This window comes from Mastomys coucha, unplaced genomic scaffold, assembly GCF_008632895.1.
Source record: "Mastomys coucha isolate ucsf_1 unplaced genomic scaffold, UCSF_Mcou_1 pScaffold12, whole genome shotgun sequence".
In the NCBI taxonomy this organism is placed as follows: domain Eukaryota; kingdom Metazoa; phylum Chordata; class Mammalia; order Rodentia; family Muridae; genus Mastomys; species Mastomys coucha.
This window is the reverse complement of record NW_022196894.1, coordinates 87,605,410-87,613,821: the sequence shown is the minus strand read 5'-3', so window position 1 is coordinate 87,613,821 and position 8,412 is coordinate 87,605,410. Positions and strand designations below refer to the sequence as shown.

At 50.7% G+C, this 8,412-nt stretch overlaps 1 protein-coding gene across 4 annotated transcripts in view; it reads left to right on the top strand.

The window, feature by feature from the left end:
* Window positions 1-1,693: 1,693 nt before the first annotated feature.
* Window positions 1,694-8,412, top strand: part of Tiam1 (TIAM Rac1 associated GEF 1) — a 358,057-nt gene continuing 351,338 nt past the window's right edge. For 3 of the 4 annotated variants that reach the window (XM_031364347.1, XM_031364348.1, XM_031364342.1), the window contains exon 1: window positions 1,694-1,886. The gene's annotated coding sequence lies outside the window, so the exon portion shown is untranslated. Of the gene's footprint in view, window positions 1,887-2,234; window positions 2,255-8,412 lie in introns of those variants that run through there. The other variant, XM_031364343.1, reaches the window with a different exon arrangement.

Here is an 8,412-nt window from a genome sequence, read left to right as displayed (position 1 = left end):
GAAAGACCAACATACAGACACCAGCAAAGTCCAAGTTAGTGAACCAATGAATTTTATGGGGATTACTTACAAGAGCAGAAATGATTCAAAGACAGCTGCATCAGCAAAGCCCACCCTAGCATGGTGACAACTCATAAGATCGGGGAATCTGGAGCACACTGTACAGTCTGTAGGCAGCTCAACAGGCTGGGGCCTGTCCTTTCCAAGTGACTCAGTTGGTCTAAATCTCTTCAAGGCAGCTTGGGTGATTTCTGCCTCTTTCAGGACGCTGGACTGGTCTCATCTCAGAATCTGCAGCTTGGCTCATTTGAGACTCTCAGCTCTTAATGCTTAATATGGCAGGGAGGGGCCTAGCAAATCTGCTCAGTTTTAGGGACTTCCTGAAGGTATTTTGAGTTGTGTTCCTTTCTACTTAAAGACCTTCCTTGCTAGAAGAAATGTTTCAATCTCTGAGGGAATATACACATTGGGGAAAGAGAAGACATCAAAGCTGAGAGACTGAGGTCTTCCTGTTTGGAACGGTCAGTCTGTAAGGTCTTTGATGAAATTCATGTGAGGGGGCAGTATGGATTTGGGAGGTAAAGGAGGGTGCAGAAGGAAAAGGTGTCCATTTCCTTTTCTTTTTGAAAGTTTCAGGCTGGTCTTCAATTCACTCTCCTACTACTTAACAGAAGCCACTAGGTACACCTTTTACAAGTCTCTTCCTCCCACTCTCTGGGGCAAGCTGGGAGAGCTCTAAAGCCAGGAGAAGGCTCTGTCCTGGATTAGGGAAGCGTTTTTTTTTTTTTTTTTTTTTGCCAGTAGCTTTAAGGCTGTTTGTGGCTCACAACACCTTGAGAAAGACAACCTGCAACAACTACGAGGATTTTTACAGAGAACTGAGGCATGTGCGAACCTCGTCAGTCATGTACAATGTCCAAGTGAACGTGACGCTCAAGTTCAGTTTCTGGACATTAGCCCAACGAGTTCTGGACTATCTAATACTTGGCTAAGGCTACTGTGCCCACCTAAAGTCTGTCTGGTGACCGACGTCATCCGGTTCCTACAGGATGGGATGTGTTGGGATTTTATCTCACCTATGTAAATTCCTGTTTCTCCCTAGAGTCAGCCACATTCCTCCCAAACTAGACCACGTGCCGCAGGTACAAGGTTTTTGGCTCTTCGCCTCCCCCATTCGGTCCCCCCTTCCACTGCCTTAGGTGGCAGGAAAATCCTTTACCTCTGACCAATCCCACCGCTGCCTAGCCGCGCGCGCGCGCGCCAACTCCAGTTCATTCGTGTGCGTCATTGGCCACCTCCACCTATATGGTGACAGGCAGCCTCACGGACCTATTGGAGAAGGAGGCGGAGGCCAGCAGGCCCTCCCGAAGCTGCTTTGTTAGGGGCTCCTTCGCGGTGGCCCGTGCCCGCTCGTCTCGTTTTTCTTGCTGTGGTTTCTCCAGGCTGCTTACGCCAGAGCACCGTGTCAAGGCATCCGGGAGTGTGCACGGCCGGCATCCCTCCAGTCACAGGGCCCACCCGGGGCCCGGATGCCGCTCAGGTACCCGGCGTGCGCCTGTTGTCACACTCCAGCCTAACTCTGAACGCCCCGCTCCCGTGTCCTCCGCCTAGGATTGGCTGGACGGAGGCGGAGCGATTGTCCGCAGCTCCAATCGGAGCTAGGTTTCCCACGGGCTTCCGAGGCCCCGCCCCCGAGGCCGCTGGCCCTGGAGCCCTGACAGTTCCCATTGGCAGACGGCGAGCGGGCCGAAGGGCTGAGCAGCGCCGCTGCCGTCGGGTGCGCGGCTCTGCAGCGCCGCTAAGGCTTCGGCGCCCGCAGCCCCGGGAGCCCAGCGGCCCCGCTTTGTGCCCGGCCAGGTCTCCGAGATCCTGGGTGAACGTCACAGGTGAGTACCGTGGCCTAAGCCGCGCGGGCCGACTGGCCAGAGGATCCACGAGGGATGGCGATGAGAACGCCTAGAGTCGCGGTGCCCGTGACGGGCACGTCCTGACTCCCATTCGCACACTGGGGCTCCCGGTGGGTCCTAGCTCCTCCTCCAGACCGGGCTTTGCTTGTATTGTTTTCGTGTGCACACACTTGGGAGGTGATCTGGGGAGGGAAGGCACGTTTTTATCGCGCCAAGGAGCGTCCAGAAACTAGGCGAGACAGCGGAGCCCAGGTACTGGCGCGGAATGCAAGTGACAGTGTGCAGGCGTTGGCATTCGGATCATTCTGGATGCAGGAGGTCAGCGTTGATCTGCGGCGGCCTCATCTGTATGTATTTATCGGCTGATTTTTAATCAACTTCTGGGAGTGTGTGTGTGTGTGTGTGTGTGTGTGTGTGTGTGTGTGCGCGCGCGCGCGCGCCTGCAGCTGTCTGTGTGTCTAGGTCCCGGACTTGGGCACTTACGGGCCTGTCCCTTCGCCAACGTTGCCGGGTGTTCACCTTGGCCATCCGTGCTGCACTCGCGGTCGGGCACACCGCGGGAGAGCCGTAGGGCGGGCACACAGGGCGAAGGACCTGTGGTGGGCTAGGGAGGAGGCATTTAAAGCAGAATCCTATGGGTGGGCAGACAATGACCGGTCCAGGTAGTAGGGCCGTGCTTTACGTCCGCGCTTCGGATCCTATCCGGGTCTGGCCCTCCCTCCCGCTCTGCTTTTTTCGATGCCTGTGCACCGTGAGGCTGGCCACCGGGCTGGAGACCGGTGTGAGGCCGGCTTTTGTTTACAGACCTCGCCATTGGGCCAGAGGTACTCTCTCAAGGCCAGGCCACAGCTGCATGCCTGCAGGAGTCAGAAGTTGACGTGTCTTCAGGTGACACCCCCTCCCCAGGTCTCCGGCCGGATGCTTCAGGGAAAAGACTCGTTTCCACGTCTTCGCACCAGCCCCGCCCCGCCTCACGCTCTCGGATCTTCTGCATCCAGAGACGCTGATATCTTTGCCTGGGGTCGGTCCAGATGGGCTGTCCCGGCGCGGACCTCGCCGCGGGTATCTCTTTCCAGTCGCATCCTGTGTCCATTCTCCAGGGTCAGATAGAATCTCTATCTTTTTCCTGCGTGGTGGCTGGCAGGTTTTGAAGGACGCGCGCGAGCCCTTGGGAACACTGCAATTAATGTTTGCTTCTCCGGCACCCTTGCGGTCCCGCGCAGCAGCTGGGCGGCATCCAGGTGGCAGAGCGTCCCGGTTCCGGTGTCGGCCGGGTGCTTGCTGACTTGGCGCACACTTTGAAAGCTGCAACAGAGGTTGAGAGCCTGGGTCTGAGGTCATAAGAGTCCTAGTATCCAGTTCCTGCTGAGTATTAGTTACGACCTGGGTGATTCTGGTAGAGCTATAATGAGTGTCTCAGAACCTCCGTTTATGCATCTGTAGAGTGGAGATGCGGTTCCTTTTGAGAGCAGGTGATCTTGATGAAATGACAACATAAATGAACTACACTATACAAAGACAACAATACGATAAACATTGGAGTTGGTTGTCCGTTAGAGGAAATCTGTTACGGGAGGAGGGGGTTTCCCATTCTCCTTCCATTTTGTGGATTCTTCTATCCCATTTCTATATTATAGGAGACTTCTCTTTTCAGCCCCAACAGGACTCGTTCTACTTGGCCTTAGACTTAATTATTCTAACCTAATCTCTCGAGGTGCCGTTTTATGTGTGTGGATTTCCAGTGGGTTCTAGTTGTTTCTTCCTGCTTCTTCCTTAAGGCTGTGTGAAACCTTTGCTGGTGAACCGCTAGCCTAGCGGCTTAAAAAGCAACGAGTGCTGGGAAGGAGGGCCATTTGAACAAAGGGCTGTCTGGAGGGGGGAGGGAGCACGTCCTAGCAGAGGTGAAATCTAGTATGTCTTGTAGCTGGAAAAGTTTGGAACCTCACTAGGTTCTAGAGTAGGCTCTTGTATGGACTTGCCGGCGTTGGGGACTGAGGGGTAAACACCGAAGCTGCTGAGCAGTTTTCTTTGAATGGAGGGAGGGTAAATGTCCTGAGGAGAAGGCCGAAGCAGGGAAGGCAGGCGAAGGGAGAATTGAGTTCATGGAGCGTTACCAACACTGTAGGGGTGCTTTGACTTGGATTCTCCTGGCTCTTCACCAGTAATTTTTTTCTGGGCAAAAAATGAGAAGCCAGTTTCGTATTGAAAAAATGAAACAAACAACAAGTCAAAAACAAGTCATAATCAGATAAATAGTCTTAGAAACATCTCGGAATTGTTGACAAGCACTAAGATATTATTGAAGAAATGCTTCTAGTTTTTTTAACCCTCTTCTGGTGTTGGGGAAATGACTGAGCTGGGTCTCAAGAGGTTGAATATGGACCTCAGAAGCCCTCTCCAGCCAAGCAAGGAAGCAAACAAAAACCAGGGTTGCAGGGGTCCCTACTCACAGCTGCACCCTGCCCCCTCTCCAATTTCCTGGTCCCGTGTCAGTTAACCTAAGAGGAGACTGCCCCCCACCACTTGCTATTGATGTAAACAGGGCTGGTAGTCTTTTACTAGACACCTATTAGCCAAGGTGATAACTTGTTTAAAGTTCTACTTCCAGGAGGAATTCCAATCCTTTCTGGACTCTGAGAAGTCTGTAGCTCTTTGGGATGCTGAAGCCCAGTATCCCTGCCTCCTGCTGTTGTCTAGGGATCAAGTCAGTTGGGGACCTAACTTAAAAGGGAGCCAGGTTAGGAAATCTCATTAGCTGACAGTTTAACAAAACACTCAAATGCTCATCCAAAGAGCCAGGACAGAGACTTTTCCTTCCTTCTGCATTTTCTCTCCCCATATTTCGTCTATGTCAAGGGGAAAAGCCTTGTAGATGCTAACTTCAGCCCCAACTTTCTGAGTGTTTTGAGAACCTTAGCCTTTCTGGACACCGAGCCAGACACACACACACACACACACACACACACACACACACACACACACACACCACGGTTGCTTTTTTGAATCCAGGGAACAGGTATAGGTTGTACAGTTCTTTGTCTTTTTTTTTCCTTCGGACTTAGTCATCTTAATAATAGATCAATAAAGTCAGATCTACAAGGCCACCGCTGTCATTTTCTCCCATTCTGATTGCTCTAAGCTCTTTCTCTGTCAACATCCTATCTTCTGTAACTTCTGTGCCACAGGGAAAAGGGTCCTTTAACATGGTGGGCCGCATTACTTACATGAGAATATTAAAGACAAATAAAAGGGGCACTTAGAAAGTAAACGGCCCCCAGCAAGGAGCAGAGGAAGAAGGAAAACAGTGTTCAGTGTAAACATGTACAAGACATTCACAGTGAGGCACAGTCTCCCCTTCTGGACCTTTCTCAACCTCTGGCACCTTCTTCCACACCCATTCAGCATAAGACTTCCTCTGTTCCCTTGGTCTCCAGGGACCTCATTAAGCAACTTACAAGGGCCCGGGCTGCAAGTATGTGCAGCAGGAGAGATTCCTCCAGGGTTGGTAGATCGATCTAGAAGACCTCATAGGTCTTTTCTTGGCTAGAGAAGTTCCTCTCCCAGTTGCCCAGAGCTCATGCAGTCGGCCTTGCAGCCGTGCAGTAGAGGGCTGGGCTCACTGGGTGTGGAAGTCCAGCTGTCACGAGAGGGACTGACCTCGACTGTGTGAGAAGAGGGGTTGTCTGCATCTGAAGGAGGTTAAACAAAGAGTGATGATTCAGGAGAGGCTGTGGGAGGTTCTGGCAGCTGAGCAGAGCCTTGGCTTCAGAATAGGCCAAGGTCTTTTGGGGCTGGGTCCTGCTGCAACCTTTCTGTAAAGGGACTTCTTTTGAGGTGGGAGGTGTGTGTGGGGGGGAATCGCAACAAGGATAACTGAAGTATGATACTAGGTTAGGAAAGGCACCTGATGTTTCCTGCTGGGAACGTTTTAAGTTGGGAAGGAGAAATAAAAGAAGGGTGGGGGATGGGTTTGAATAAAATAAAATAAGATGCCTCCTCCAAACATGGGTTCCAGTTTCTGCTTCCCAGGAGCTTGGAGTTACCAACGATCCAGAGGCTGGCGCTGGCCCTCTAGCTACAGTTTTGCTTCAGTTACTCTAAACACATTAAGTATAAAGTTCTAGAAACAAATTGCAATGTTACTACGGTTGTTATTATAGATGGAGTTTCTCTGTGTAGTCTGAGGTGTCCTTGAATTCAGTTCTCTTTCCATTCTCCTGCCTTAACCTCCTGAATGCTGGGATTTCTGGTATGTGCTGTCATACCTGGGAAATTATTTTTTTTAAGGGGGGATTCTTACCTTTTAAATAGCTTTTATTAAAACATGTGGTTTTTATTTGTTTTTGAAGTGCTGGGATTCCAACCCAAGGCTTTGCATATGCTAAATTTTACCATTAAGGCATACCCTTGGACTAATTGTTCTAGTTACTGTGATTTCTTCCTGACCCCTTCTTTCTTTCTGAGTTGGGATCTCACTTTGAAACCCTCGATGTCTTGGAACTCACAATGTTCCGGTGTAAATGTAAGGCACAGTTTTCCCTTCCCAACCTCTGTCACCACCACTGCCAGCAGCCAGCCAGGTGCTCACCTTTAATCCTAGCCCTTGGGTGGGAGACACCTATACTCTTTGTGAGTATGAGGAGGCCAGCCTGCTCTACACAGTGAGTTTCAAGACAACCAGGGCTACAGAAAAAACAAAAATAACCCAAAACATCTGTCTTGAAAAAAAAAAAAGAAGTAAGCCCCACCATTCCTGGCTCTGTTGTGAATTTTTTATTGTGACTGTTTACAAATTAAATGTAGCATGGGTCTGTATTGTTGGAACCGACTGTGTGTGTGTGTGTGTGTGTGTGTGTGTGTGTGTGTGTGGTTGTGGTTGAATCCATGAATCTCCAGGTCAGTTTGGTTTGAGCTGTCCTTTCGGTAGGAGGTCTTGCAGCTAGTTTAAGGAGACTTGCTGTGTACCTGTGTGTGAGGAAGGGCTACAAGGCTGAAGCAGTGAGCCTGGGTGCCTGCCTGGCATGGAGTGAATGTGGAGGGGAGGGGCTGGCTCCCAGGCTAAGGACTTTCAGTTGCTTTTCCTTAGGTGCCCTAAACACACTTCTGCTGCGGTGGGGGAAGACAGGATATCCGGAAACAGGCTGCCTTTGTGAAATCTGCCACAGCCCTGGTTGTCTTGGGGCTGGGGACCTCGTCCATCTCCCCTATCTGCCATAGAGCTCTGAACCTCATAAACACAGATCAAGTCAGCCTCCTGCTCCAGATCTCCTGTGTCAGCTCTGTGGAGGTGAGAATGGGCCCAGAAACCTGGCAAGTCAGCCCAGGGAGGTGGAAGGCTGTCAGGATGAGGCCCCGTTAGGAATGTTCGAGGTGGAGGTCTGGGGGTTGTGGAGATTGAGTAGGTGAGGAGGAGGCCAGGAGGTGGAGATGTACTTGTCTGAACGGGTGTGTGAGCCGCCATGAGGGAAGGTTGATTGCTTTGCAGGCTGTTCTGTCCCCCTGCTTACTGGAAGGCTCCAGGGTCTGGGGAGGGATCTCAGGCTCAGGCCTGGCCTTGCCAGGTCATTTTCAAACCTTACAACCTCTGCTCTGTGAGATGCTGCATTACCAGCCCTATGGGTTATTTGCTTGTTTGAGTCATTCTTGCTATGTAGCTTGCTAGGCTGACCTTGTACTTGAGATTTTCCTGACTCAGCCTTCCAAGTGCTGGAATCACCGGTGTGTGCACTGCACTGGCCCGGCTCAGGGGCTCTTTTCATCCACCGGCAGCACCTGGGTTGGATGAACTGTGTGCCTGGCTACTTTCCAGAGGTGATGATTTCCAGTGGGAATGGTCTCTGGGGATTCCTGGGTTGGCTCCTGTTTCCTTCTCAGGCACACAGACCATGTGCTGTACTGTACAGGCTGCCTTTGAACTTAAGACACTCACCTCAGCCTCTCTGGTCCTGGGATAACAGATGCGTGCCACCACCGTGTACAGCATAGCCTAGTTTTTCTTGCGTTTGTATATGTGTGTTGTGTATGCCTATGTGTGCATTCGTGTTTGCAAGTGCATGGATGGACTCGTGGGTGTTCAGCTCTGCATGAATTTTTTCGAGAAGACCAGAGATTGGCCTGAGTGTCTGTCTGACCACTTCCCGCTTTCTTTATAACTGAGACTAAGTCACTTCCCACTTTCTTTATAACTGAGACTGAGTCTCATCTGAACCTGGAGTTTGCTTTGGTTAGTCTAGCTAGCCAGCCTGCTCTTGGGAAGTCATTGCTTTGTTTCTTTTTTCCTTTGAGCACTGGGATTACAGGTCAGCTGTCACAGGTGGGCTTTTGTGTGAGTGCCACGGAACCAGCAAACACTTTATCCACTGAGCTGTCTCCTGAGCCCCAGCATATCATCCTGTAAGCATCATTCCTGTGGCAGCATGTATCCATAATCCATCTTTTATTTATTTATTTATTTATTTATTTATTTATTTATTTTCTTTCTTTTTCTTTTTCTTTTTCTTTCTTT